The 26,690-nt window shown below is 42.0% G+C and overlaps 2 long non-coding RNA genes across 2 annotated transcripts in view; one reads left to right on the forward strand and one right to left on the reverse strand.

Moving 5' to 3' along the window:
- The window catches only part of LOC134355979 (uncharacterized), a 31,312-nt gene that overhangs the window by 3,277 nt on the left and 1,345 nt on the right, over positions 1–26,690 (forward strand). The window contains exon 2 of the long non-coding RNA XR_010020243.1: positions 12,990–13,208. This is a non-coding gene — a long non-coding RNA (uncharacterized LOC134355979). The remainder of the gene's footprint in view (positions 1–12,989; positions 13,209–26,690) is intronic.
- Positions 1,226–26,690, reverse strand: LOC134355980 (uncharacterized). The gene is made up of 3 exons (XR_010020244.1): positions 26,621–26,690; positions 22,374–22,490; positions 1,226–2,634 (listed from the first exon to the last, which is right to left on the reverse strand). It is a non-coding gene; the product is annotated as an uncharacterized LOC134355980 (long non-coding RNA).

Raw genomic sequence — 26,690 nt, forward strand, 5'->3', positions numbered from 1 at the left:
AGTTCCAGCCAGGGGTATATGCAGAAGAAGATAACAGGGGCACTCACACTGGGCACATTAAATACACCTGCAAAAAGTGCAAGACTTTTCTCTAAATGGAGTTAACCCTCAGAATTAATGGAATTGAATTGGGATTGGTTTATTATTGTCATATATACTAAGAAACATTGAAAAGCTTCTCTTGCATAAACTATTGCATGGTGCATTGAGGTAGTACGAGGTAAAGCAATAACAGAATGCAGAATAAAGTGTAACACTAACAGAGAAGGTGCAGTGTGGGTATGTATACAGTAAGGTGCAAGATCATAAGGAGCTAGGTTTAGCATTTGGCAAGGCTACTCTGTAAGGGCGTATTCAGGAGTTATGGAATACAGCAAATATTAATTTCAACAGCAACCAATCTTCATATCTGAATGTAGATTGTAGATTGAGTCTACAATGCAGCTCAGAACAATGGTCATCCTTGAGTTGCAGACTGGAGCCAATTGTGAATCAGGAAATATGCCATTGACCAAGAAATATGCTGCTGGCCTGAGATGTCTGCATATGCATGAATGAAGCTCAGAAATGGTGACGAAAGTCATCCTCAATATTGTCGGGACTGCTTCGGAAAAAGAAGAGGAGAAAAAAGGGTTTGTGGAGGAAAGAGTTTGAGAGGTTTGGAGAACAAAAACCTTTTGAAATATTAATAAATTCACATTTTCCCAAAATCTGAGAAAATGATTGTAATGCTAATGTAATTAATATTAATGCTAAGATAACATTAAGCTAAAACTTAACAAAGCTTATTAGTACTGAGAGATAATTATCATTATAGTTTAACAACTTTAGAAATGTTTGCACTTTCCCATATCTGACATGGATATATGGGTAAGCAGGCTTTTTCCAAAAGCTCTCTTCTGGAAAGCACTTTTGAGGTATTAAAACAAAATAACATCATGCCATCTTCAAAGTTTCTTCTGCCAGGCATTCATACAACCATTCTACTTAGTCCTCCTCATCTAATTACCTCAGTCATTGCACTGTAGACACTTTAAAACACTGATTGTGATGTTGTTTATATCGTAAAGACATGCTGGTATGTATGTATTTATGCACATATCTGTATATCTTTCATACCTGTACTTAAAACTTTATTCTTGTATAATTCTATTCTTTATAATTGTTGAATTTTGTTTTTATTGCATATCACAGCAACACACAGCAAATGTCTAATACATGTAAATATAGTTTATGGTGAATAAAATTGATCCTTGATATGCAATGAGGTTTGAGACACTTATTGTTTTCTTTCCTCTTCCTCGATTTACCAAAGCACATCCCAGAAGTCAATAACTGGCCGAAGCAGATCAGTAGTTGTCACAGAAACTAAGTTCAAAAGTTGCTTATCTCCTGCAGTTTCTAAACCTCCAAAAATGCCCCCCAAACCAGCTTTTTTTTTTAGCATTGACGATTGAATGGTAACTTGTTAGGTTGGATTTGCACATTATTGAGGACAGGATGTAACTAGGTAATTTTCCACCTTACTGGAGAGATGCCAGATTTGTACTGGAAGAGTACTCAGCCAGATAGTTCTGATTTTCAGGACTCCATCTGGGATATTGTCAGGCTCCAATAGTCTTGCTGCATCCGGTGCCCTGGTGAAGTGAACTGGCTAATGGCTGCCTCCTGAGATGCTAAGTTTATAAAGATTATTAGGTTGCTAATATTAGTGTTCAATTTTATTGCTGTGTTATTAGTATTTATTATATTTAGAGATACAGCATGGCAACAGGTCCTTCTGGCCCAGTGAGACCACGCCACCCAGTTACATGATGTGACCAATTAACCTACTAACCTGTTTGCCTTTGGAATGTGGGAGGTGCTCATAGGGACCTCATTGTGCATGTTCACAGGACTTGGTTTTGGCTGAATTATGAATTCTACCATCCAACTGGACCTTGTCATCCAACATGGGGTATATGGGGTGTCAGGGAGGGGTAGCACCTCTGGTGGGGGAACATGTCGCGTCCTTTTCAAGGCGGTTAGTCCACCTTTGGTCCCCACCTGGACTCAGCTCTCACCTGTGGCTCCCCGTAGCTGTTTGCATGCGACAGCGGCCACACCACGGGCAACGGCTTCGACAAGCCAGCTAAACCAGGTGAGGGCAGCCGACGGGTCTCAAACCCTCTGTGAGATAGGGAGTTGTCTACCCCAGTATGTGAAGACAGACTCTGGCGGATTGAGCGGACGAGACCAATGGAAGGTCCAACAGTCAAGAAGGCGGTCTCTGCAAGCGTCGTGGAACGTGTAGAGCAGGACAAGCCACAGAAGATGTCCTGGTCATCCACTCGCCTAGTCCCATCTCCAGCCGTCTCGACTCTGTCTTGCCACTGGATCCAGATGAGAATTGGGAAGAGAGAGTGAGGCTGACACTGCGCAACTCTCCCTCATTTAAATCCAAATCACGTGCTACTCTCGACACCATCAAATGCTGTCGAGGTCCCCATCGACGTCGATGATAACACACAGTATCAAGGAATCAGGAGTTGTTATGATTCCATAATGCACTCCCTACAAATTGATCAGCAGATCCATTAACAGTAGTGACTGACACACCCATTTGCCGGAAACACACAGCTGGTCAGGCAGCATCTGTGGAAAGAGAAACAGATTTACCACTTCAGGCCAAAGGTCGTTAGCCTGTACAGCAGCAGCATCGTAGCATAACACTATTACAGCACCTTAATTCAATTCCAACACTGTCTGAAGGTTCTCCCGATGACCGCATAGGTTTCTGCCGGGTGCTCTGGTTTCCTCCCACATTCCGAGAACATACAGGTTAGTAGGTTAATTAGTCACCTGGGTGGAAATGTGCAGCACAGGATCGTTGAGTTAGAAGGCTCTGTACCTGTGCTGTATCTCTAAATAAACTAAAAAAATAAAACAGCAATAAAATCGAGCACTACCATTAGCAAAAAATAGCACCAAGTGCCTTTGTAATTAGTGGAGCAGGCTGATTTGTCCTGGTTATTATGGATATCAACAATATAAATGGCTTAAAAATGTCTACAATTTCACAGTGCTCAGATCCACATTTTCTTCCTAACAGCAATTTTTCAAATAAATTAGTTTGTAATAAGTACATAGCCTGTGATGATTACATTTAATCTTATTCTTTTAGCCCAAGAATATGTTGCAAGGCACTTCAGCAAAGCTAATCTCAGAAAACATTAAGCACTGGATTACTTAAGGACGTATCAGGACAAGAGACCAAATGCTTGGTAAGGAAGTTTGGTTTTAAGAACCATTTTAAAGGAGGAAGATAAAAATTTAGAAATTTAAGAATGGAATTCTAAATCAGCTGAAACCGCAATTGGCAGAGTAATTACATTTGTGCAATGATGAACGAAGGAGGGTAGAAAATACGCTGGACCCTTTTATTGATTTATTTATTTACAGAGATACAGCATGGCCAGGCCATGGCGCTCAGTAATCCTCTGATTTAATCCTAGCCTAATCACGGGCCAATTGACAATGATCAATTAGCCTACCAACTGGTATGTCTTTAGACTGTGGGAGGAAACCCGCGCGGTCACAGGAAGAATGTACAAACTCTTTACAGGGAGTGGCGGGGATTGAACCTGGGTCATCTGTACTGTAAAGCATTGTGCTAACCACTATGCTACTGTACCACTGTACACGGTTGTAGATAAATCCTTCATGAACACCAGGATGTTTGGTGAGGATCTGTCGAATTACATGGCAGTCACAGAATATGCAGCAACTTTAAATAGTGCAGATTTTCCATGAAGCGTATGGAAGTAATTTTTATTATTTAGGAATTTTGAAGTAAAACATTGAAGATTACTGCAAGTTGCAGATTGGCTTGATCCTTTGAGTCACAAACACATCAAAACAATGGACGTCGCAGGTCAAGTCCTTCCCACCATTGAGCACGACAACTCAAAGAGTTGTCACAAGAAAGCAGCATCCATCATCATGGATCACGACCACACGCTCTCTTCTCTCTGCTGCCATCAGGAAGGTGGTACAGGAGCCTCAGGACACAAACCACTAGGTTTAGGAAGAGTTATTACCCCTCAACTATCAGGCTCTTGAACCCAAAGGGAGTAACTTCACTCAACTTCATTTGCCCCATCATTGAAATATTCCCACAATCTGTGAACTCACTTTCAAGGACTCTTCATCTCATGTTCTCAATATTTATTGAGTATTTACTTAAAATTATTACTTTTTCCTTTTTATATTTGCAAAGTTTGTTTTTTTTTTGCATACTGGTTGAATGCCCTAGTTGGTACAGTTTTTCATTGATTCTATTATGGCTGTTATTCTATTATGGATTTATTGAGTATGCCCGCAAGAAAATGAATCTTATGGTTGTATATGGTGACATATATGTACTTTGATAATAAATTTATTTGAACTTGGACCTTTGTAAGGCAAGACCTCAAGGCTGTCAGATACTGATGGCAAGTGAATTGTGACTAGACCCTTCATAGAAAGCTACCTTAAATCAAGTAATAACCCCCTCCCTCACGTGCATCTGACCAAACATCCCCTCTCCTGTGAGAATGAAATATGAAAGAAAAAACAAGAGAATTGCCCGAACCCAGAGTCAACCCTCAGGCAATATTAAGTTAGTTCAGAGTGTTAGGTGGAGCTAACAACATACTTGACTTCTGTACAGCAGGAACTCTATCTCTGCCAAGAACCACATAGCTCCTTATTGAAGATTTATACCACTGAAGCCTGTGGTGCATTCCAAATACAAACCACACTCTAGGAAAGATAAGAACAGCCGAATAATCAGCCTTGTGTGTGGAAAAAAACCCATTGGTCCTAGCATCTTGATCTGTTAAAATCTGAACAGTGCATTAGATCGGGCAGAAATATGCCCCTACTCCAGAAATACTGTATATTAACCTCCTCCTTTCACTCCTGTCCTGTGCTATACTTTTACCTGGTTGGGATTTGGAGTGACACTTGCACTGGCTCTTTGTTCTGGGTGCTGCTAGGGCCTCCAACACTGGAATCTGAGGCCATGCTTCCCCAGTTTTGGTGGCTGTGAATCCTGTAGTGATCTACAATAGATTTTGTACATCGCAGACATTCAGAAATCTTGAGAAATGCATAAAATAGATATACATAATTTTAGATGTCAAAAAATTAAAAACTGAATCAAAATCAGATGGATATTAGAAAAATATCCAGCATTGTAGCCAATTTGATCTGATTGAATTAAATAATTATATAAAAAATGTAACTCACTTTCAGCCATCGGTTCATAGCCATTTGCTGTTATTTTTTAGAAATACCATACAGTAATAAACTCTACTGGTCCAATGACCCCACACTGCTCAATTACTCGCATGTGACCAATTAACTTACTAACCTGTATGTCCTTAGAGTGTGGGAGGAAACCAGAGCACCCAAAGGAAACCCAGGCGGTCACGAGAAGGACATAAAAACTCCTTACAGGCAGTGGAAGAATTGAACCCGGGTTGCTGGTGCAGGAATAGCATTATGCCAACCACTATGTTACCGTGCTACCCAATGAAATCAATGGGGGATGATGGCAGACTAACATTTCGAAAGAGCCAATTAACACATTAGACTTCTAAATCTGTCAATAAATCCTAAACTTTTTTTTTGGTTGTGCACATATAGCAGTCTGGGATTTATGATTAATCAGTGATTTTGTCCATTCTGTGCTAGGCACGCAGTTCTGCATTTTTGTTATTTTACAAACCTCTATCAAGCTTCCACTAAATTCTGAAGTAAGCCCCATTCATTTAGTCCAGCTGATCAACTAAGTGTCATTACCTGGGGAATCATCTTTCACCCCCTCCTCAGTCAACCAAATCACCTCGAGCTCCTGTATCATTTCTCTACCTCTCCTCTTTATGTGGCTATCTCTCCTCTTCACTCTCTGTCCTGATACAGGTCTTCAACCCATGTTGACTCTTTCCTTGGTCAACAAAGTGGGTCTAACAAATCAGTAAATTCCCTCCTGTACCTGAAAAAGTGGCTTTTAAGTGTGTGACCATAAGCCCATAAGACCTGTTCATGGTCTTCTGTTGCTGTAGCCCAATCACTTCAAGGATCAATGTGTTATACGTTCAGAGATGCTTTTCTGCACACCGCTGTTGTAATGTGTGGTTATTTAAGTTACTGTTGCCTTTCTGTCAGTTTGAACCAGTCTGGCCATTCTCCTCTATCCTCTCTCATTAACAAGGCATTTTCACTCACAGAACTGCTGCACACACTGGATTTTATTTTTTGTTTTTTGCATCATTCACTGCAAACTCCAGAGACTGCTGTGCATGAAAATCCACGGAGATCAGCAGTTTCTGAGATACTCAAACGACCCCGTCAGCCACCAACAATCATTCCACGGTCAAAGTTAGATCATATTTCTTCCTTATTCTGATGTCTGGTCTGAAAAACAACTGAACCTCTTGACCACATCTGCATGCTTTTATGCATTTAGTTGCTGCCACATTATTGGTTGATTAGATATTTACATTGATGACCTGGTTTACGGGTGTACCTAATAAAGTGGCCGCTGAATAAATCCTGATTAATTCAAATTTGCAACTTTATCATATCAAGACCAAAATCCACCTAAATTATGCTGACCACAGCACTTAATTTCCTGAATGCTATTGTTTCTTTTGAACCAATATTCACCAAGCTCCTTGCTCCAGCTTCTCTGATTTGTATCACCAAAACAGGGGACTTCCTGTTGACCAAACAAATCTTCTTCTTCCTGCAACACACACAAAATGCTGGTGGAACTCAACAGCCCAGTCCTGCTGAAAGGTTTCGCGGCCTGAAGCGTCGCTGTACTCTTTTCCATAGATGCTGTCAGGCCTGCTGAGTTCCTCCAGCATTTTGTGTGTGTTGCTTGGATTTCCGGCATCTGCAGGTTTTCTCTTCTTCTTCCTGCCCATGGTATGGGGGACCTCCTCACGATAGATAGCCTCTGGAGTTTTCACTCACTATATATCTAAAATCCTTCACTATTATCCTTATCAGTTCTGAACAGTTATAGTTCGATTCAGTTGGTTCTGACTTATCAAGCTAGTCCATCTCCACTTTTCATTAGCTCTGGCCCAACCAAGGCTGCAGGTAAAATCAGAATCAGAATCAAGTTTAATATCACTGACATATGGTGTGAAATTCGTTGCTTTGTGGCAGCAGTACACTATGATACATAAAACTATAAATGACAATAATAAATACATCTGTAAAATTATATTAAATAAGTAGTCCTAAAAGAGAGCAAAAATAGGGAGGTAGTGTTCATGGATCGGTTCATGGTCCATTCAGAAATCTGACGATTCAGGGGAAGAAGCTGTTCCCAAAACATCGAGTGTGTGATGTAGCATTACCTCATTGTTCTTCTCCCAAATAAGGATCTGCCTCAGCTACGAGGAAATCTGCAGATGCTGGTATTTCAAGCAACACACATAAAAGTTGCTGGTGAACGCAGCAGGTCAGGCAGCCTCTATAAGAAGAGGTACAGTTGACGTTTACCTCAGATGTCATTTCTCTTCTTTTCCATGAGTCAGGCCATTTCAAATCAGTTACAGAAAGGTCAAATCAGAAACCAGACTCAGGCTATTTCACTTCAAGGACAACTGTTCTTCTTATAAGTCTACATTGATTCTCTGACCTATCAAAGAAGTCCTCAAAAATAACTTCTTATTTGGAAATTACGTCTCATAATTGGTAGGTCCGACGTTATGTTCACTTTTGATTAAGTTAATTCAGCGAGAGTTAGTTTAGAAAGTCAGTTTACAAACTGGTGGTCAGAAGGACAACCTCACAAAACAACAGCTGCCACTTCTTCCACCACGTGGTAAGAGCATAAACGTGAGCTTAACATGCACAAATTCTAGCAAGTCAGGCAGCATCCATGGAGGGGAATATACAGTTGATGTTTCAGGCCGAGACTCTTCAGCTGGACTGTTGAGCAACACACACAAAATGCTGGAGGAGCTCAGCAAGTCAGGCAGCATCCACCAAGGGGAATAAACAGTCAATGTTCTGGGCTTCTCCAGGACTCCAGAAAATAAAGGGTTGCCCATCTGAGACAAATGAAATAAAAGCTTTTCATTGCAATGCTCTTCCTCAACAGGCAGTGGAAGTAAAAGTATTAACTAACATCAGGTCGAAGTGGGACTTTTGATAAGAAAGGGATAGATATTTGCTTTGTCCACTTATCTACTGTCATTGACTTGTTCTGGCTGGTTTGCTGATTTTTAATTTCTTTAGGCCAACACCCGAAACTTCAGCAGTTCCTATCCCCGGCACTCCCCACCCACCACAGATGCTGCCTGACTTGCTGAGTTTCTCCAGCAGATTGCTTGTTGAATCATCCTGCTTGCGAGTAACTTTAGCCTGTTATATTACTTCCCATGTGTAACATTACCAGCAGGTAGTCCTGCTGAGCACTGTTCTTCATTTGGAAAACACACTGGCAAAATTTGCACAAATATTTTATTAATGCCTAACTGGAGACTGGCTAGAAGTTGCACCATCTACTGTGTTTAGTTAAGAAATTATGGTATGGTTAACAGATCTATAAATCAAATAACTGAAAATATTTCCTTTTCCTTAATTGCAATTGACTGTATAATGGAACAGTGCCATTGCATTCCAATTTGCTTTTTGTATTGACTGAGCAGGCAAAGTTACAGATGCAAAACAGCTGCCTTACAAATAGTTCAAGTCAGCTAAATTCCAAACCATAAATATGCACTGTGGGGTACCTATTATCACCTTGCAACTGCTCCTGTTACAGCACCTATAAACCAGGTTTGGTAGCCTGCAGGGACTTTACTAGATTCATTATTTTTTTAGAATATCAATCAGCAAACAGCTGCCATTGCTTTAAATATTCAAAACGGCATTAGACGGTACATTTTTTTCCAATGCTGCATGTTCAGTTTGCAATTAGCTGCAATTAAATCAAATATATCTCACAGCAGGTCATTAGGGCAAGGAAGTTATGACTTATATTGGAAATGTACTTGCTCTATGGATAAAAGCGTTTCTACTGAAATAGTTCATTACATTTTTTTCATTGCTAGGGTAAAATATCATGAGACCTGAAACATTAATTCTCTTTCTCTTCTCACCTGCCCCATCTGAGGAGATACTTCCAGAGTTTTCTATTTTGCTTTTACTATTCAATAATTTGCTTGTCGATTAATGGATTTATCAATAATCTTTCATTGATCAACTTGTGCTCTGAGAAAGTGGTGTGAGTGTGATACAAACCACCAGCGGACATGGTAATCATGAGCTTACTTGTCCCATTTAAGATAAGTTTGGATAGGTACATGGGTGAGAGAGGTATGGAGCCCTATGGCCCAGGTGCAGGTTTATGGGACTAGGCAGAAGAGGCTGGCACGGATTAGATAGGTCAAAGGGCCTACTTCTGTGCTGTAGTGCTCAATGACTCTGTTAAAAAGTAGAATTGACTACGGACAGGATCTACTGGCGTCTGGGTAGATAGAGTCTGATTAGGAGCAGTCAATATGGCTTCATATGTACAAAATTGTACTTGACAAGAATTCTAGAGCTCTTTGAAGACATAACCAAAATGGTAGACAAGGGCAGGGCAGTGGTTGTTGTCTATTTGGACTTCTGCAATGCCTTTCACTAGATCCTGCATGGTAGGTCAGTCTGGAAGGCCAGATCCCGTGGAATTCAGGGAGAGCTGATTAGGTCAATGGAATGAGTTGCCAGAGGAAGTGGCTGAGGCAGAAACAGATAGTTTCATTTAAGAAGCACTTGGTAGATATTAGGAAGGGCTGTGCTTTGAGTGATTTTGGCCACATGCAGAAAATTGGGACTACCAGAGTGTGCACAATGGTTGGCATGGACTGGTTGGTCCAATGGACAGTATCCATGCTAAATTGCTGCATAACTCTATGACAATGGATAAAGGAGATGTAACTACCTAATGTATCTACAAAATTCCTTAATATGTCAAGGATCTGCGTACCTGCATAAAGCAAGGAGGTGATAATGTCCAGGAATAAGATACCAGGTGATAAGAACAATTGATGCCAAAATGCTTGGCTTTTAGATAAGCACACGAATGCAGAGAATGGAGGGGTATGGACCTTGTGTAGGCAAAAGGTCTAGTTTAGTTTAATTACTGATTTAATTAGTTTGCCAGATCATCATGGGCTGAAGGGCTTGTATGTGTGCTGTACTCTTCTGTGTTCTATATTGGTGGTGACCCGAAGATACCACCCCCCCCCCCCATACCAGACTGTGATGCAGCCGGTCAGAATGCTGTCCACAGTACGTCTGTGGAAGTTTCGGGTGACAGACCAAATCTCTTCAAGCTCCTAATCAAATACAGCTGCTGTCTTGCTTTCTTTATAGTGGCATTGATATGTTGAAACAAGGTTAGATCCTCAGAGATCTTCACACCCAGGAACTTGAAATTGCGCACTTGCTCCACTTTATGAGGATTGGTTCATGTTCCCTTGTCTTACCCTTCCTGAAGTCCCCAATCGGTTCTTTCATCTCACTGATATAAGGGCAAGGTTGTTGCTACAACATCACTCAACTAGCTGGTATATCTCACTCCTGTACGCCCTCTCATCTCCATCTGAGATTCTGCCAACAATGGTTGTATCATCAGCAAATTTATAGATGGCATTTGAGCTACCTAGCCACACAGGCTCTCCGTATCCTCCACTGAGAACGCTCCAGCATTCTACACACTTAACGCCACTCAGAAACAGGAGAGACTTAGCAGATGCTGGAAATCCAAAGCAACACACACAAAATGCTGGAGGAACTCGGTAGGTCAGACAGCATCTATAGAAATAAATAAACAATCAATGTTTTGGACCAAGACTCTTCAACAGGCACTTTTGTTCGATATCAAATTCACTACTTAATCTATCACTCCCTCCTCCCCAGTAGTGCACGGTGGTTGTCGTGTGTACCAGTTAGAAAGTGAGCTGCCTTGTACACCTAGGCAATTTCCACAGCATCATTGAAACCGCTGCATTTATCAACAAAAAGGACAAGGATAACAGGCATATGGGAACACCACTGTTCACAGATTTTACTCCTGACTTATTATTAAAATTGGTTTATTATTATCACTTGTACCAAAATACAGTAAAAAGCTTTTGTTTGCATGCCTTTCAGAAAGATCATTCCTTACGTCAATATATTGATGAGGCAAAGAGAGAAGCAGAATGCAGAATATAGTGTAGCAACTACAGAGAACGTACAACTCAAGTAGACCAGCTGCTCTGCACTTTGAAGTACATTGCTATTGTTTAATCTTTGCTGGGTTTAAGATGTGGAGGTCAAAACCCAAAAGAATTGTGAAAATTCCTTCTCTGGAAGAACTGCAGCGGTTCAAGAAGGTGGCTTCCCATCATCTTCTAAAGAGCTTTTAAGGATGGGGAATGAACTCTAACCTTATCGGTCATTTCTGCATGACAGAAATCGAATAGAAGACAAACTGGGGGGTACAATGACCAAGTGTTCATAAATGCACCAGGTGTACTATGTTTCTACAGACTCTGAAGGTGTCCATTTGGTGATATGGGGAATCGTGGCCACAGAAGTATCCAACTACAATAATCCATAATCATATGATGAATCATATCCCCCACTCTACCACTGCTATCAATTCAAGATATTTAAATATTTTTTATTTACTTATTTTTAATATTTAATATTTGTAATCCAGGGAGCGGGAAGCAAGAATCAAATATCGATGTGATCATTGTACGTTCTAGTATCAATTGTTTGGTGACAATAAAGTATAAAGTATAAAAATATCAACACAGGTTCAACAAGGACATGTCAGGGGGAGCAGCAGTCATACCTAAAACTTCTGAAGTACCAGCCAAATATAACTGCATTACTTTGTTACAGTGTGCTATTAAGGTAAACAGGCACCAAAGAGCTGTATCATAGAGTTAGCTGCACTTCCAGCCAAGTTCCAGTACAGTTACAGCACTGTTATCTACCCAACAATGTGAAAAATTGCTCAGGTATGCCCTGTTTGAAAAAAGCAGGATAAATCCAAACTGGCTAATTACTACCCTATAAATCTACTTTTATCTCTCAGGAAAGTGACAGGAGTTGTCACTGACAATGGTCTCAGATAGCACTTACACATGATAATTTTCCCACTTGTCTGATTTGGGTCTCACTGGCACCATTCTATTCAAGACCTCATCATCGAGTCCCAAAGAACTGAATTTCAGAGGCGAGGTGAGAATGACCATCACTAACATCAAAGCAGAACTTGATGTAAGTGTAGCAGCAAGGAGCCCTAATAAAACAGTGGTCAATGGACGTAACAACAGGTTGGAGTTGTACCTTGCATATTGGAAGGTGATTGGATGTCAATTATCCCAGTGTGAAGACATCACTGCAGGTGATTCTCAGGGCAGTGTCCTAGGCCTAACCAAATTCTGCTGCTTAATCGATGACCTAAACACCTAAGGGCGGAGCTCAGGAGGACGAAGGCACCTAACGGTGATTCCTTTGCTTGCATCTTCAGAAACAGCTGTAGTTCTTTTTTTTTGGCGTGTGCCTGCACGCGTGCGAGTCTGTGCGTCTGCGTCTGCATGACCGTGCGTGCGTCCGTGATGATGTCCTTGTCATGGCTTTTACAAGGTGCGAAGTGAGAGAGAGACTGTGTGGTGTGCCATGGCTTTTACAAGGCGCGAAGTGAGAGAGAGTCTGTGTGGCGGGCCACTCTTCACGCAGACATTTTCGCAGTATTTTCCCTTTATTTTTACGAGGTCGAGTTGTGATCTCGACACTCAACCCAGCACGGATGGAAAGCCTACTTGGGAGTGGACCCGACTGGTTTCGAACCCAGGAACCTCCGCTCCCGGGTCTGGCGCCGATGTCGTTGCGCCACCAGCCGGCCTGAAACAGCCCTATTTTTATCTTTGATGCATCTTTTTTTCCTTTTCAAGGTACTTTTGAAGACCCTGACCTGGAGTTACACGCTGACTTCGGTTCGTTGCGGAAATGGTACCCGCTCTTGGGGCCTCACGACCGGCCGCTTTTCGATATTCCAAGGATGCAGCCTGGAAGACTAGCACGCCTTCAGGATTCTGGATTTTCATGGCTCTGGAGGCCAGTGGATTCAAGGCCGGTGCTGTCGCCTGATGCGTCGTGGGAGACGGAAGATCGTAAGTAGTGAGCTGGCTGCTGGCTGCGTGCCCAGGGACGTGAGTTCTTTGGGGGCATCTCTAAATAAAATAAAAGCGCTTGAATCGCCAATGAATAGAAGGCTATGGATCTAACAGAGGTAAATGGGAATAGTGCCGGTAGGTATAGCAGAATAGACCTGATGGGCCCCAGTGCTGTTTCTTTGTTACATGACTTTATGACTCTTTTACGTTCTCCTCATTTTTATCCTTGAATCAAAGTGTAAAATCAAAGACCACACTAATGATCAGATTCCATGCATCATTGATTCCATCCCAAAAGAATTATTGAGATTCGATTTGTGGTTTGCAATAGTTCATACTGGAGCAGATCAGTGCCTACAGGCTGATACAAGGAGTTAGCAATTTCCAGAGACTAGATGCACACCTCACACTGCATACCAGACAGACGAGGCGAAGGTGGAAGTTGATGACATCCCTCAGCCATTCCATTAACGTCCATGTCCATCTAGTCCAGCCAAATGGATGGGCAGAAAGCAGTTGAATAGGACCATTGAGATGTTGTGCTGGTTGCTGACTAGAACAGTGATGGAACCATTTGATCTTCTACACTTTAGCAACTTGAAACTTGGAGCCTGCTTTGTACCTAGACCCACTGCATCAACTTTGCATTTTTTTTTTGCAGAAGTCTGAAATCATCCCCTGAGTTTCAGTTTTCAGTAGAAATTCATGGACAGATAGAATCTGTCCATGAATCTGCAAAAAGGGCGGGAGGAGAAGATGGCGGTGTGATGCAGCTCGCAGCAGCCACTCCGGTGGTGATGTCTGTTTTCTGTCAATTAGGGTGCCGTGCACAATCCTGATTTGATGGAGACAGATGTGAGAGCACGGAGGAACATCTGGTGAAACTTCTGAAATGCCTGTTTCGCTGCCGCTGCTACTGTGTGATCCAGAATCTCCGGAGGGGAAGGCCCCGAGTCCTCGGCTTTGCTTGTTGCTCGGCAGCCGGGGCGGGGTCCAAGCGCTCAGCAGAGATGGTGCTCGGTGCTCGGTGTCAGAGGGCTGGTCGGAGGCTAGAAGTTTTCAGATGGACTTGAGTCTGCTGCGGTCGGGTGCTTCCAGGATGCTGCATCGGCAAGTTTGCAGAACTTGGAGGTTCATGGCAGGGAGAATTTCTCCCTTCTATTGTTTGCGTGAGATGATGAGGCTATCGGAACTTAGAGACTTTTTTTTACAGTGCCCATGGTCTGCTCTTTATCAAATTATGGTATTGCTTTGCACTGTTGTAATTATATGTTATAATTATGTGGTTTTGTCAGTTTTAGTCTTGGTTTGTCTTGTGTTTCTTGTGATATCATTCTGGAGGAACATTGTATCATTTTTAATGCAGCCATTCTAAATGACAATAAACGAGGACTGAGTATCCTCATAATCTAATGAACTCATCACCTTGAACAGTAATGGAACCATGATGGTCACTCTCCAGTAGCATCACATTTCCCTAGTACTGCTTAAAAACATCCTTACAAAACACGGACAATAAGGCATATCTTGCAAATAAGTGGATACCCCCAAGTTACTCCATTGGCTGAGTTGTTCTGTAGGTTGTCAGGTAACTTTTAATGAGTCCTTTAATTATCTTGCATTCCTACACCAAGCACTCATCGTCCGGAAGCAGCTAGAGAGCAGGTAAGGTAAATTTACATACTAATTTTAATCGGTGGTTAATAGATATCAGAGAGCATTCAACTTGTTTACTCCTCTGAAAAAAATTTAAGGCTATGGGGACAGACTGTCCGAGGTTGTGTTGGCGCTTTTCTAAAACCCCACAATACATGCTTACCATATCTTGTCTCTAACATGGAAATATTTCATTTCCTGAAACGTTACGCCTGTTTAATATCGTCCAGATTAATTTTCCTAGTAACCTTATATCGCAAAATTAATTTTAAAGCTTATTCTGTTCAGCAGATCTCAGTGGAAATACCTTCCTGTTTGCTTGATTGCTAAGCAAACATGAATAGTGACGATCCATGAAAATGACCTTTCAGCACCTTTACCCATTTCTGTCAGCTAAATTGCATTCCTCTGCAATTTGTCTTAACTGTGGATCACTCCTCCTGTCAACACTCCGGGTGCCAGCGTAAATTAATACAATGAGCAGCATGGACTGCCAGAGGCAATGTTCTTCATTGAAGATAAAGGTGCTAAGGCAAACAAGAGTGAAGTGCTAAAGATTCTTGGTTGTCTGGTCTGTTCTCCAGGGGTTTAGTGTAATGGTTATGCATATTGTCTACAACCTTGAATGTAATCTCATCAAAATCACACTGTGAAGTGGCAGGTTTATATTTCACATTTATAAGTTGTTCAGCACACCAAGTGTACGTCCACGCTAGACCAGATAAATCCGTAACTGAAGCTTTTTCTCTTCGTTTTGACCCTGAAATGGCGTTTTCCTCCCCTGAAAACGGAGCTTTTCTAAAACGCTCTCCAGAGTGTTTAAATCTGAAAACGCCAGTTGGGCGGTGTAGTGTGTACGGGGTAACTGGAGCTTTTTGAAAACACCGTCATGACGTGCTGGAACAGATGGTGGTGGCAGGGCGGCATTTCATTGTTTTCTTGAATGCAACCTCCAAACACCACAACAACAATATCTGACAATAGATGTGTAACAGTCTAATGTAACATTGTATGGAAATACAAGATAACACTGATGCAGACATGGTTTATACATTTAACAAGGTGCTTTATTAATGTATTGCTTGTGCGAACGTTCAGTAGATGCAATTGTCACTACTTCCAAAATGTCATTTTTAAGTAACACACATCAAAGTTGCTGGTGAACGCAGCAGGCCAGGCAGCATCTCTAGGAAGAGGTACAGTCGACGTTTCAGGCCGAGACCCTTCGTCTCAGCCTGAAACGTCGACTGTACCTCTTCCTAGAGATGCTGTCTGGCCTGCTGCGTTCACCAGCAACTTTGATGTGTGTTACTTGAATTTCCAGCATCTGCAGAATTCCTGTTGTTTCATTTTTAAGTAGTAGCTTATGTTTGGCATAGGCGTGAAAATGTTAAGGCCAGAAAAAGAAAATTGTAAGTTTCACTTTTACTCTGGTGAAAATAAAATCACTTTTGCCCAGTAACTCATTTTATTGCACATGTTAAATACAGCAAAATAATACAGAAAGACATGGCAAAAGTAAAGGCAAACAAATGAGGTAACAGCAAATTTCACTTTTGCCCAGTAACAAGCCTTATTGCATTTAGTTGTAGCTGCCGTCCCTTTCATTGGTGAAGAGACTATGGCTGTAGGAAAAGTTTCCAGGGCGACCCCTCTGTGGGAGTGGGGAAGATGTTGGTGGGGCCACCCGGGGGTCTGTGTGCCCTTATGTGTAGCTATTGTAGTAGCTGTGAGGCTGGTATTGTGGTGGTGAAAAGTACTTGGGGGGGGGGGGAGCCATCATATTCCTCATCATTGCAAATCCCTCTGCAACAGAGTTAGTCAGTTTTTCAATGTTCGTCGTCAGCCAGGTCATACTGTCCGTGAACTCCCTGTCGGTTGCCTCCATACACTCCATTATTTGTTTTTTTAGTTTTAAGTCCTCCTGCGCGAGAGCCAACAGCTGTCCGTCACTTGGGAATTTCTTTTTAAGTTTTTCTAGTCTGTAACTGGACAAACGCGCACCAAGTATACTATTTCCTCTTGGCTTGTTTTCCGTAGATGTGTCCTGTGCATGCCCAGTAGTAGGAGATTCACCCAAATACCCTTTTTAATGTGGACGGAGGTGTTTTTGAAAACACCTGGTGTGGACGCCTATCGTTTTTACGCGAAACCAGCGTTTTCAAAATTATCCGGTCTAGTGTGGGCGTAGCCTTAGTTTTTAACCCTAGTCTATAGCTGCTTTACAGAAAGCAGATTGTATACTAGGAATGCCAGTGCTAAGGTGTCTCAGTGCCATTTGGCTCTGCCATATATAGAACGCATTATGAGCCATGTCCCTTCCCTTCAACAAGATGGAGTGTATAATCCATCCCTCAGGGAAGGTGTGGTGCTGGATGACTGTCCACAGAACAAGGCTAACTATCAAGAGACATGAGGTTTAATCCAACTGTTGAGGTTGGAAAGATTAATTTCAAGGAACACTTGGACTATAAAGCTTGTGTTGGTAATAGTGACACAAGGTTAACTTAAGAATGTCCTTGATTCACTAATCAAGACACAATTGATTCTGAAGATGTTGGAAGTCCAGAGAAACACATACAAAATGCTGGAGAAACTCAGCATGTCAGGCAGCATGTATGGAGAGGTTAATGTTTCGGGCCTAGGTCCTTCATCACTCCTGAAGAAAGATCTCAGACCGAAATGTTGACTGTCCATTTCTCTCCATAGATGCTGCCTGACCTATCGATGTCCTCCAGCATTTTGTGTGTGTTGTCTTGATTCATTAATGTGCCCCAGGGAAAGTAATCTTCCACCCTTACATGGTGTGGCTTACATGTGACTCTGGACCCATCAATGCAGCGTATGTCCTGTTACCTAACAAAATACACCACTTGGCCCTTGTCTAAGTTCAATTCCAACAGCCACTCCTCTGCCCACTTTCTGATCCAAACTTCCATGAAAGAAAAGCCTTGCTGTAATCCATGCAGACAACATCTACTTCCCTGCATTTGCCAAACCTTCTGGCCACTTTTTCAAAGAAACTCACAATCAATTTCAGTGTGGCTATTAATTTGGATTGTAGACGTTTGTAAATCCTTGCTGAGTGGTAATTGTTGTCCATGTTGATCCAGAAGTGATTTTTCATGTGGGCAAAAGCCCTAAATATTACTTGTGAATTCCTAATGTGGTATCACTAGTCTTTGCTTAGCACTTTATGGAAGTTATATTCCCGTTAGTTTGTAACTTTGAAGCCTTATTTAGAGGTCTTGGTTAGCACCAGGCTTTCTTTGTTTTAATTTTTTTTCTTTTCTCCAAATCTTATTATCATGAAAGCCAACTGCCACTATTTTTATTGTGCGTCTTTCCCATGGCAAATTCTGAGCTGGATGGCATTAAGAGGTAACAAGATTCTTATTTTGGGTTTTCCGCGCAGCATTTGCAACTCATTTCATTTCCTCCTTTGCTCCCTTCATGAACTCTTTAATTAGTTCTTCTACAGGACAGTCTGCAAAAGTATGAATGTTATTGAGATGATAGATTGTAAGGAGGACTCTCCAAGGCCAGTATCCTGGCTGTTACTTTCAACCTGCACTTTCAACAGGAGCTCAATCACTGACGTGACTACTTGCGTTATCTTGTAAAGTCAGCAGTTTGCTTTTGAAGGTGCTGTCTCATTTGAGTGATGGAGTTCTCTGTGCTTTTCGAACCTGGTGGATACCTTTCAGTCATACTTTACTCTGACTTGTGCAGGTTTGTGACTGTTGAATATGTGTGAGCAACTGATGATAAGCCACCTTGGTACTTATGACTTAACCGCTACTCGGTGTACAGAGCTAGTTACATCCTCAGCAGAGAATGTACTTCTTGCTGTTGTTGGTAAAATCCCATCTTCCCCAGAACATACTGGTGCAATTCTACACTGCTATTATAGAAAGCATCCACACACCAGCCATTACGGTTTGGTTCAGTGCAGCATCCTCTCGCAATACGCAAAAACTACAGTGAACTGTCAGTCAGCAGAAAAGGTGATTGGCTGAGGTCTACCATCACTGCAGGACTTGTACGTGTCCATGACAAAGAAAGAGTAGAAAAAAAAACATTGCAGACGCTACCCACCCAGGAAACGCTCTTTTCCAAAAGCTCCCTTCTGGAAAGTGCTATAGGGCTATTATAACAAAACCTTCATGCTGTCTTAAATATTTCTTCCCCAAGCAATTAGTCTGATCAACCATTTCAGTTAGCCGAACCCCCTCTATCTATTACCTCTGGGATTGCATTGCACCATAGACAATTTTTTTTATAGGTATCCGTTAGTCTCATGAGACCATGGATTTGCGCCTTGGAAAGTTTCCAGGGCACAGGCCTGGGCAAGGTTGTATGGAAGACCAGCAGTTGCCCATGTTGCAAGTCTCCACTCTCCACACCACCGATGTTGTCCAAGGGAAGGGCATTAGGACCCATACAGCTTGGCACCAGTGTCGTCGCAGAGCAATGTGTGGCAAGGCTTGAACTAGCGACCTTCAAATCACTAGACGAACACCTTAACCACTTGGCCACGCACCAACACTGTAGACATTTTAAACCACTTGTAATGCTGCTTACATTGTAAATACCTATACGTTGACGTTTATTTATTTATACACCCCTAACTTCAAACTTTATTTTTATATAATTCTTTATTCGTTATCATTGTTAAATGTTGTTTTTTGTTGCATGTTGCACCCTGACCAACACACCACGGCAAATTCCTAATACAAATAAAAGTATATGGTGAATAAAGTTGATCCTTGATCCTTGATAATTACAGATGTCAAATTGCTTTTCCCTCTTGACGTTAGAATGCTACTACCACACACATGCTGAATTCCGCCATGTTGTCCCTGACATTGCTCTGGGAACGTATAAAATGCCTTGCTCGTGCTCTTCATTCTGTCTCTGTCTATGGTTGTATGTTGATCCCAGAAGACAGAAAACAGATGAAGTAATTCACAGCCATTAAACTTGCACCAAGAACTTAGAAACTCTGTATATGGTTAGTGAACCATTTTTGTAATTAAACTTCTTCTTAGTATAGGTATTGATGGTGTCTCAAGACAACATTAATATCTATAGTACGAAGTTTAATATCCTAACATTTCTGATCAAAGTCAATACAAACAGTTCAAATCCCAGAGGTCAGCAATCCACTCCTGTACTCATCCACTGAGCCTACCTCCATCACTCAGACACTCTCCTCATATCATACACACACTTTCAACAAGGGAATCAACCCTCTTGTCCAGATCCAGGTTTGCCTCATTCTGAAAGGGTTTGTGGAACAATCTATGTTCCGTGCCTATTCTGGTATCTGTCCCCCACTTTTCCTTCGCTACATTGACGACTGCATTGGCGCTGCTTCCTGCACGCATGCAGAACTCGTTGACTTTATTAACTTTGCCTCCAACTTTCACCCTGCCCTCAAGTTTACCTGGTCCATTTCCGACACCTCCCTCCCCTTTCTAGATCTTTCTGTCTCTGTCTCTGGAGACAGCTTATCCACTGATGTCTACTATAAGCCTACTGACTCTCACAGCTATCTGGACTATTCCTCTTCTCACCCTGTCTCTTGCAAAAACGCCATCCCCTTCTCGCAATTCCTCCGTCTCCGCCGCATCTGCTCTCAGGATGAGGCTTTTCATTCTAGGACGAGGGAGATGTCTTCATTTTTTAAAGAAAGGGGCTTCCCTTCCTCCACTATCAACTCTGCTCTTAAACGCATCTCCCCCATTTCACGTACATCTGCTCTCACTCCATCCTCCCACCACCCCACTAGGAATAGGGTTCCCCTGGTCCTCACCTACCACCCCACCAGCCTCCGGGTCCAACATATTATTCTCCGTAACTTCCGCCACCTCCAACGGGATCCCACCACTAAGCACATCTTTCCCTCCCCCACTCTCTCTGCATTCCGCAGGGATCGCTCCCTACACAACTCCCTTGTCCATTCGTCCCCCCCATCCCTCCCCACTGATCTCCCTCCTGGCACTTATCCGTGTAATCGGAACAAGTGCTACACATGCCCTTACACTTCCTCCCTTACCACCATTCAGGGCCCCAAACAGTCCTTCCAGGTGAGGCATCACTTCACCTGTGAGTCGACTGGGGTGATATACTGCGTCCGGTGCTCCCGATGTGGCCTTTTATATACTGGTGAGACCCGACGCAGACTGGGAGACCGCTTTGCTGAACATCTACGCTCTGTCCGCCAGAGAAAGCAGGATCTCCCAGTGGCCACACATTTTAATTCCACATCCCATTCCCATTCTGACATGTCTATCCACGGCCTCCTCTACTGTAAAGATGAAGCCACACTCAGGTTGGAGGAACAACACCTTATATTCCGTATGGGTAGCCTCCAACCTGATGGCATGAACATTGACTTCTCTAACTTCCGCTAGGCCCCACCTCCCCCTCGTACCCCATCTGTTACTCTTTTTTATGCACACATTCTTTCTCTCACTCTCCTTTTTCTCCCTCTGTCCCTCTGAATATACCTCTTGCCCATCCTCTGGGTCACCCCCCCCCCGTCTTTCTTCCCGGACCTCCTGTCCCATGATCCTCTCGTATCCCCTTTTGCCAATCACCTGTCCCGCTCTCGACTCTATCCCTCCCCCTCCTGTCTTCTCCTATCATTTTGCATCTCCCCCTCCCCCTCCAGCTTTCAAATCCCTTACTCACTCCTCCTTCAGTTAGTCCTGACGAAGGGTCTCGGCCTGAAACGTCGACTGCGCCTCTTCCTATAGATGCTGCTTGGCCTGCTGCGTTCACCAGCAACTTTGATGTGTGTTGCATTCATTGTGTGAGTCTACCCTGATTTGTCCTCCCAAAATGTAACACCACACTCTTCTCTGCATTAATTTCCATATATCACTTTCAGCCCATTTTCCTAACTAGTCAAGATCACACTGCAAGCTTTAATAGCCTTCCTGACTGTCCATTATCTTAAAGTCATCTGCAACTTTGGAAGCTTTTTAGGCTTGTCCTGTTATGTGTTTTGTTTCCTACTAAGACTTCAATATGAACACCTTTTCTCTAATTTGACTTCCCTTCACTTTCATCAAATTGCTCTATGCTTTACCTCTTTACTGGGATAATTTACAGAAAGAAATTAACTTACCACATCATGGGGATGTAGGTGGGAACTGAGGCCCCATGGGAATCTCACACACTGGCAAGCATGCAAACTCCATGCAGACTGCACTAGTGGTCAGAACTGAATTGAGATGTACTGAGCATTCCTGGGCTGTCTTGATGACCTTTGTGGTTTGGTGTTTTACATTCTGTGTTTTGTCAATTGTTTTTTTGCTGTTTGTGTGATTTGTTTTTTTCTTTGCTCATTGGGGGGGATCAATGTTTTTTATATGAACGTGTTCCATGGTTTCTTTATTTTGTGGCTGCCTGAGGGAAAATAAATCTTAGAGTTGTATATTGTATACACACTTTGATAATAAATGTACTTTGAATCTTGAATCTTTGAGAATTTACCTGGGTGACTGGAGCTGTAAGGCAGCTCATCTCCCAGCTGTATAATCGTTGTCACCATCGTTAGTGTTGATACTCCTCAATAGCTTCCAACACTGATTGGATTCAGTCATCACCCTCCTATTGAGAGATGTAGACACGACATCAGTGGACACTGGACACTTTCAGCAGGTGTAAGGGATTCTATTAAATTATTCATGCTTCACATGCACTAATGGGTAAAGTGATGCAATCAGTACCACATAAAGACTTCAATTGCTGCTTAAGATAACACAAAGAAGTCACACACTAATGACACAAAAACAGAGACACCTTAGTGAATATTTACTCAAGCAAAGCAATATCTAGGCCAAGTACATTAAATACTGATTCAGTAATTGATTAACCAATTGTTCTAATTGTCACAACAATGCAAGCAAGGGGTTTATTATCTCAAACAAGCCTTAATTACATCTTTATTATCCTCTGAGAGAGAGAGAGAAAAAAAACTTCTCAGGTTGACAACCTTTCATTAGACCTGGGACATTTAGATATGATGCATGCTTTAATATTTCAACTTTCAATTCTCTTCATCAATCATTGCTTATGCAGGAGTTCCTAACCTTTTTTATGCCATGGACTTTAAGCAAGGGATCCATGGACCCCAAGTTGGAAATCCCTAGCTTAGAAAAAGTGTTGAAAGCTTCCTAAAAAGAATTCTTAGATGTCAATATTACAATATAAAGAACAGCACAGAAACAGGCCCCTAGGCCCACAGTGTTGTTCCAATCAAATTAAACTAGTAATTAAATGCATAAATAAATTAGTACCTTCTAACTAAAAATAATCGTATCCAACTATTCTCTGCACATTCGAGAGCCTATTAAAGAGCATCTTGAGCTCCTCTGCTGTATTTGCCTGAACTACCAATAGTGGCCGTGCATCCCCAGCACCCATCACTCTCAGTGGAAAAAAAATTACCTGGTCAGCTAGTTTGAACTTACTCCTCTCACCTTACATGCATGCCATCTGGTATTAGATGCTTTGACCCCAGGATAAAATTTGCTAGCTGTTTATCTATGCCTCTCCTGATCTCATAAACCTCAATCAGATCTCCCCTCTGCCTCCACAGCTCTAGAGAAAACAAGGTAACTTTGCCCAGTGTCTCCTCACTAAATCAGGAAAACCCCTTGGGTATCCTCCACAACCTTCCTATAGTGAGGCGATCCAAAATGAATGCAGTACTCCAAGTGCAGCCAAACTATAGTTCTATAAACGAATGCAAGAAAATCTGCAGATGCTGGAGATCCAAGCTGCACACATAAAATGCTGCAGGAACTCAGCAGGCCGGGCAACATCTATGGCAGTCTACGATGAGGCCACACGTAGATAGGAAGAGCAAGACGTTATATTCCGTCTGGGTAGCGTCCAACCTGATGGCATGAACATCAATTTCCCAAACTTCCAGTAACTGCACCCCATTCCAGTTTCCCTCTCTCACCTTATTTTCTTACCAGCGATCACCTCCCTCTGGTGCTCCTGCCCTTTCCCTTTCTTCCATGGTCTTCCACCTTCTTCTATCAGATACCCACTTCCCCAGCCCTTTATCTCTGTAACTAATCAACTTCCCAACTCTTTACTTCACCCCTCCCCCTCCCGATTTCCCCTATCACCTACGACCTTGGACTTCTCCCACCTCTCCCCCACCTTCCTACCCGGAGTTCCCATCTTCTTTTCCAGTCCTGATGAAGGGTTTTGGTCCAAAACATTGACTGTTTTCTCTTTTCCATAGAGGCTGTCCGGCCTGCTGAGTTCCTCCAGCATTTTGTGTGTGTTCCTATAAATTTATAAAACTGCAACACAACTTCCTAACTCTTGAACTCAATGCCTCAACTAAAAATAGCAAGCACATTATGCATCTTCTTTACCAAATTTCAACCTACGAAGTCACTTTTCAGGGAGACCTGGACTTGGACCTGAATAGAGGTGTAATGAGAGGCATTGATCATGTGGATAGTCAGAGGCTTTTCCACAGGGCTGAAATGGCGAGCATGAGAGGGCATAGTTTTAAGGTGCTTGTAAGTAGGTACAGAGGAGATGTCAGGGGTAAGTTTTTTACGCAGAGAGTGGTGAGCACGTGGAATGGGCTGCTGGTGGCAGTGGTGGAGGCAGAAGCTATAGGGTTTTTTAAGAGACTCCTGGATGGATACATGGAGCTGAGAAAAATAGAGGGCTATGGGTAACCCTAGGTAGTTCTAAGGTAAGGACAAGTTCGGCAAAGCTTTGTAGGCCGAAGGGCCTGTAATGTGCTGTAGGTTTTCTATGTTTCTATGTTTACCCCTCTACACATCAATACTGTTAAGGGTGCAATATGTACAGTGCCTTTACATTAGAGCTCACAAAATGCAACACCTCATATTTCATTTGATTAAACTCCATCAGCCATTTTAAAATCGGAATCGGAATCAGGGTTATTATCACTGGTATGTGTATATTGTTAAAACTGTTACCTTGCAGAAGCAGTAAAGATACATCAAAAATGACTAAATTTACAATAAGAAATATCAAAAAGTAAATAAAGAGTGCAAAAAAAAACCCCAGGAAAAGTAGTGGGGTAGTTTTCATGGGTTCACGGTGAATCTGATGGCGGAGGAGTAGAAGGGGTAGAAGCTGTTCCTAAAATGTTCTCCCTCCTGATACTAGCAGCAAGAAAAGTGTATGTCCTGGATGGTGAGGATCCTTAATGATGGATGTTGCCTTCTTGAGGTACCACCTTTTGGTAAGGCCTCAATTGTGGGGAAGTTAGTGTCCATGTATCTGCATCTGATCTATATCCTTTGGCAACCTTCTGCACCATATCCACAGCAACACCAATCTTTTGCAAGTTATTTACGTTTGCACTAAAATTGAAACCACTGGGCTGGAAGTAATTGAGCACTTGCCTTTCACTAAAAAGAAAATATCTTTTCCCATCATTATGCTGCTGGTGAATTTCCAGTTACCCTTTATACCTCACAGTTGTCTCTGAACCCTTGCCATATCTGGAAAACAAGTAATGAAGGTGCTGGAAATTTGAAATAAAAATATCGGAAAAAGATATTTTTTCAGTCAGTGGGAAGTGCTCAATTAATTCCAGCGTTATGCCAGAACTTTCAAATTTAGCATAAAGTATAAATAACTTGTATCATTGCTTTTGAAAAATCAATTTTTATAATTCTTCAACAGTTTCTATAAACAGGAGTTATGAAGAGGAGTCTTTCCCAGTGTTGAAATAGAAATCCCACTGCAAGAAAAGTGAATGGAAATAATCGGCAAGTCAGGAAGAATCCATGGAGAAGGAAGCAGAACAGTTGTTAGCGTCAGGAATGGGACATGGGAAAAGTGAGAGGATGCATTCTTTAGATTGCAGAAAATATGAAGAGTGGAGGGGGGGTGAGGATGTGTTGGTTGGGTACAGAACTAAAACCAATGAGGTAACAATTCTTTAAAAAAAGCAGCAGAAGATCTCAAAGAAATATGAAAAAAAATTGAAACAAAGGTACAGGCTTATAACACACACACAAAATGCTGGAGGAACTCAGCAGACCAGGCAGCATCGAGGGGAAAAAAAGTACAGTCAACGTTACGGGTTGAAACTCTTTGGCAGGATGTCGACTGTACTTTTTTCCATACATACTGCCAGTCCTTTTGAGTTCCTTCAGCATTTTGTGTGTGTTGCTTGGATTTCCAGCATCTGTAAGTTTTCTCCTGTTTATGAATTGATTACAGGCTCATAACATTTCCTTCTGGAAAATGCTATAATGATTTATATATATATAAACATACTTCCATCACTGCACTATACTTTAAGCACTTTAAAATACTTTTTATAATGCTGTTTACATTGTAGATACATGCTGGTATTTATATATTTATGTATATTTTATTCCATACCCATACTTTAACCCCTAACATTATTTTTCATGTAATTTATTCTTCACTGCAAATTCCTACTACATTTAAATTTATATGGTGAACAAAGTTGTCTCTGATCCTTGGTATGCAGTGAGACTTGGGACACTCACTCTATTCTATCACCTTCCTCTATTTACCAAAGCAAAGCGTGGGGTGATGGTACACATCCCAGAAGTCAATGACAGGCTAAAACAGATCAGTAGTTGACAGAGAAACTCAGCTCAAAGGCTGTTTATCTCTTGCAGTGTTGAAAGTGCACCAGAATCTTCTTTACCACTGAGATACTTTGAACGTGAGACTCCATTTATAATGCTTACCTTTCTATGATAACCAGAGCTGTTCTATGCACAGCTGGATAGCCGTCCTTGACGCTGTTCTTGACTGTCT

The sequence above is a fragment of the Mobula hypostoma genome, chromosome 13, assembly GCF_963921235.1.
Source record: "Mobula hypostoma chromosome 13, sMobHyp1.1, whole genome shotgun sequence".
In the NCBI taxonomy this organism is placed as follows: domain Eukaryota; kingdom Metazoa; phylum Chordata; class Chondrichthyes; order Myliobatiformes; family Myliobatidae; genus Mobula; species Mobula hypostoma.